Raw genomic sequence first — 5,044 nt, 5'->3', positions numbered from 1 at the left:
GGTCAACACCCCGACATCTAATAGTAAAACTTAGAAGTCTCAGAGACAAAGAGAAAATCCTGAAAGCAGCTCGGGAGAAGAGATATCTAACCTATAATGGTAGAAATATTAGACTGGCAACAGAACTATCCACAGAGACCTGGCAGGCCAGAAAGGACTGGCATGAGATCTTCAAAGCATTAACGAGAAAAATATGCAGCCAAGAATACTATATCCAGCTAGGCTGTCATTGAAAATAGAAGGAGAGATAAAAAGCATCCAGGACAAACAAAAACTAAAGGAATTTGCAAACACGAAACCAGCCCTCCAAGAAATATTGAGAGGGGTCCTCAAACAAAGATAGAGCCTAAAAGCAGCATGGACCAGAAAGGAATACAGAAAATATACAGTAACAGTCACTTTACAGGCAATACATTGGCACTAAATTCATATCTTTCAATAGTTACCCTGAATGTAAAAGGGCCAAATGCCCCAATCAAAAGACACCGGCTATCAGATTGTTAAAAAACAAGACCCATCGATATGCTGTCTGCAAGAGACTCATTTTAGACCCAAAGACACACCCACATTGAAAGTGAAGGGGTAGAAAACAATTTACCACGCTAATGGACACCAAAAGAAAGCTGGGGTGGCAATCCTTATATCAGACAAATTAGATTTTAAACCAAAGACTGTAATAAGAGATGAGGAAGGACACTATATCCTACTTAAAGGTTCTATCCAACAAGAAGATCTAACAATTGTAAATATCTATGCCCCTAATACGGGAGCAGCCGATTTTATAACCCAATTAATAACAAAAGCAAAGAAACACATTGACAACAATACAATAATAGTAGGGGAATTTAACAACCCCCTGACTGAAATGGACAGATCATCTAAGCAAAAGATCAACAAGGAAATAAAGACTTTAATTGACACACTGGACCAAATGGACTTCACAGACATATTCAGAACATTCCATCCCACAGCAACGGAATACATATTCTTCTCTAGTGCCCATGGAACATTCTCCAAAATTGATCACATCCTAGGTCACAAATCAGGTCTCAACCGGTACCCAAAGTTTGGGATTATTCCCTGCATATTTCCAGACCACAGTGCTTTGAAACTAGAACTCAATCACAAGAGGAAAGTCGGAAAGAACTCAAAAACAAGGAGGCTAAAGAGCATCCTACTAAAGAATGTATGGGTCTACCAGGAAATTAAAGAAGAATTAAAAAAATTCATGGAAACGAATGAAAATGTAAACACAACTATTCAAAATATTTGGGATGCAGCAAAGGCAGTCCTGAGAGGAAAGTAGCAATACAAGCCTTTCTCAGGAAACAAGAAAGGTCTCAAATACACAACCTAACCCTACAACTAAAGAAGCTAGAGAAAAACAGCAAATAAAGCCTATACCCAGCAGGAGAAGGGAAATAATAAAGATCAGACCAGAAACCAATGAAATAGAAACCAAAAGAACAGTAGAATAGATCAACGTAACTAGGAGCTTGTTCTTTGAAAGAATTAACAAGATTGATAAACCCCTGGCCAGACTTATCCTAAAGAAAAGAGAAATGACCCAAATCAACAAAATCATGAATGAAAGAGGAGGGGTCACAACCAACACCAAAGAAATATAAACAATTATAAGAACATTTCATGAGCAACTCTGTGCGAGCAAATTAGATGACCTGGAAGAAATGGATGCATTCCTAGAGATGTATCAAACACCAAAATTGAACCAGGAAGAAATAGAAAATCTGAACAGACCTATAACCACTAAGGAAATTGAAGCAGTCATCAAAAATCTCCCCACAAACAAAAGCCCAGGGCCACATGGCTCCCCAGGGGAATTCTACCAAATATTTAAAGAAGAATTAACACCTATTCTCCTGAAACTGTTCCAAAAAATAGAAATGGAAGGAAAACTTCCAAACTCATTTCATGAGGCCACCATTACCTTGATCCCCAAACCAGACAAAGACCCCATCGAAAAGGAGAATTACAGACCAATATCCTTGATGAACATGGATGCAAAAATTCTCACCAAAATACTAGCCAATAGGATCCAACAGTACATTAAAAGGATTATTCACCATGACCAAGTGGGATTTATCCCTGGCCTGAAAGGTTGGTTCAACATCTGCAAGTCAATCAATGTGATACAATATATTAACAAAAGAAAGAACAAGAATCATATGATCCTCTCAATATATGCAGAAAAAGCATTTGACAAAGTACAGTATCCTTTCTTGATTAAAGCTCTTCAGAGTGTAGGGATAGAGGGTACCTACCTCAATATCATAAAAGCCACCTATGAAAAACCTAGAGTGAATATCATTCTCCATGGGGAAAACTGAGAGCTTTCCCCCTAAGGTCAGGAAGGCGGCAGGGATGTCCACTATCACCACTGCTATTCACAACATAGTATTAGAAGTCCTAGCCACAGCAATCAGGCAACAAAAAGAAATCAAAGGCATCCAAATCAGCAAAGAGGAAGTCAAACTCTCACTCCTTGCAGATGATATGATACTTTATGTGGAAAATCCAAAAGACTCCACCCCAAAACTGCTAGAACTCATACAGGAATTCAGTAAAGTAGCAGGCTATAAAATCAATGCACAGAAATCAGTGGCATTCGTATACACCAACAACAAGACAGAAGAGAGACAAATCAAGGAGTCTCTCCCATTTACAATTGCATCCAAAACGATAAGATACCTAGGAATAAATCTAACCAAAGAGGCAAAGGATCTGTACTCAGAAAACTATAAAATACTCATGAAAGTAATTGAGGAAGACACAAAGAAATGGAAAAACGTTCCATGCTCATGGATTGGAAGAACAAACATTGTAAAGATGTCAGTGCTACCTAGAGCAATCTACACATTCAATGCAATCCCCAGCAAAATACCATCCACTTTTTTCAAAGAAATGGAATAAATAATTCTAAAATTTGTATGGAACCAGAAGAGACCCCGAATAGCCAGAGGAATATTGAAAAAGAAAAGCAAAGCTGGCGGCATCACAATTCCGGACTTCCAGCTCTATTACAAAGCTGTCATCATCAAGACAGTATGGTACTGGCACAAAAACAGACACATAGATCAATGGAACAGAATCGAGAGCCCAGAAATGGACCCTCAACTCTATGGTCAACTCATCTTTGACAGAGCAGGAAAGAATATCCAATGGCAAAAAGACAGTCTCTTCAACAAATGGTGTTGGGAAAATTGGACAGCCACATGCAGAAGAATGAAACTGGACCATTTCCTTACACCACACACAAGAATAGACTCCAAATGGTTGAAAGACCTAAACGTGAGACAGGAGTCCATCCAAATCCTAAAGGAGAACACAGGTAGCAACCTTTTCGACCTTAGCCGCAGCAACTTCTTCCTAGAAACATCGCCAAAGGCACGGGAAGCCAGGGCAAAAATGAACTATTGGGATTTCATCAAGATAAAAAGCTTTTGCACAGCAAAAGAAACAGTCCACAAAACCAAAAGACAACCGACAGAATGGGAGAAAATATTTGCAAATGACAGATCAGATAAAGGGCTAGTATCCAAAATCTATAAAGAACTTATCAAACTCAACACCCAAAGAACAAATAATCCAATCAAGAAATGGGCAGAAGACATGAACAGACATTTTTCCAAAGAAGACATCCAAATGGCCAACAGGCACATGAAAAATTGCTCAACATCCCTGGGCATCAGGGAAATCCAAATCAAAACCTCAATGAGATACCACCTCACACCAGTCAGAATGGCTAACATTAATATGTCAGGAAACGAGAGATGTTGGCGGGGATGTGGAGAAAGGGGAACCCTCCTACACTCTTGGTGAGAATGCAAGCTGGTGCAACCACTCTGGAAAACAATATGGATGTTCCTCAAAAAGTTGAAAATAGAGCTTCCATACGATCCAGCAATTGCAGCACTGGGTATTTACCACAAAGATACAAATGTTGGGATCCGAAGGGGTACGTGCACCCCAATGTTTATAGCAACAATTTCCACAATAGCCAAACTGTGGAAAGAGCCAAGATGTCCATCGACAGATAAATGGATAAAGAAGATGTGGTATCTATACACAATGGAATATTATGCAGCCATCCAAAAGAATGAGATCTTGCCATTTGCAACGATGTGCATGGAACTGCAGGGTGTTATGCTGAGTGAAATAAGTCAATCAGAGAAAGACATGTATCATATGACCTAACTGTTATGAGGAATTTTTAATATCAGGAAACAAACTGAGGGCTGCTGGAGTGGGTGTGGGGTGGCAGGGATTGTGTGGCTGGGTGATAAGCATTGGGGAGGGTATGTGCTATGGTGAGCAGTGTGAATTGTGCAAGAATTTTGAATCACAGATCTGTACCTCTGAAACAAATAATGCAATATATATTAAGAAAAAATAAAAAGAAGATAGCAGGAGGGGAAGAATGAAGGGGGGTAAATCGTAGGGGGAGACGAACCATGAGAGATGATGGACTCTGAATAAAAAACTGTGGTTTCTAGAGGGGAGGGGGGGGATATGTTACCCTTTTGATGGGTATTAAAGAGGGCACGTTCTGCGTGGTCACTGGGTATTTTGCACAAACAATGAATCATGGAACACTACATAAAAACTAATGATGTAATGTATGGTGATTAACACAACAATAAAAATTTTTTAAAAGTATCCAAAGAAATTGTACCTGACTAAATTGCCTTATAGTAAATAAATAAGTAAATAAATAAATAAATAATTAATTAATTAATTAAAGGAGCACCCGGGTAGCTCAGTCAGTTGAGCGACTGACAATTGGATTTTCAACCCAGGTCATGATCTCAGCTGTCATGAGATAGAACTCCAGGTCTGGCTTCATATTCAGTGGGGTCTCTGCTTAAAGAGTATCTCACTTTGCCCCTCCCCCACTTGTGCCCACGCTCTCTCTCTAAAATAAAAAATATTTTTATTTATATATAATTTATTATATATATTACATATATATGTGTTATAAGTTTATTTGTAATATATATGACATGTAATATATTATATGCATTAT

The sequence above is a fragment of the Callorhinus ursinus genome, unplaced genomic scaffold (genome assembly GCF_003265705.2).
Source record: "Callorhinus ursinus isolate GAN/ISIS: 27379988/994484 unplaced genomic scaffold, GSC_fseal_2.0 scaffold81, whole genome shotgun sequence".
In the NCBI taxonomy this organism is placed as follows: domain Eukaryota; kingdom Metazoa; phylum Chordata; class Mammalia; order Carnivora; family Otariidae; genus Callorhinus; species Callorhinus ursinus.
This window is presented reverse-complemented; position numbering follows the sequence as displayed.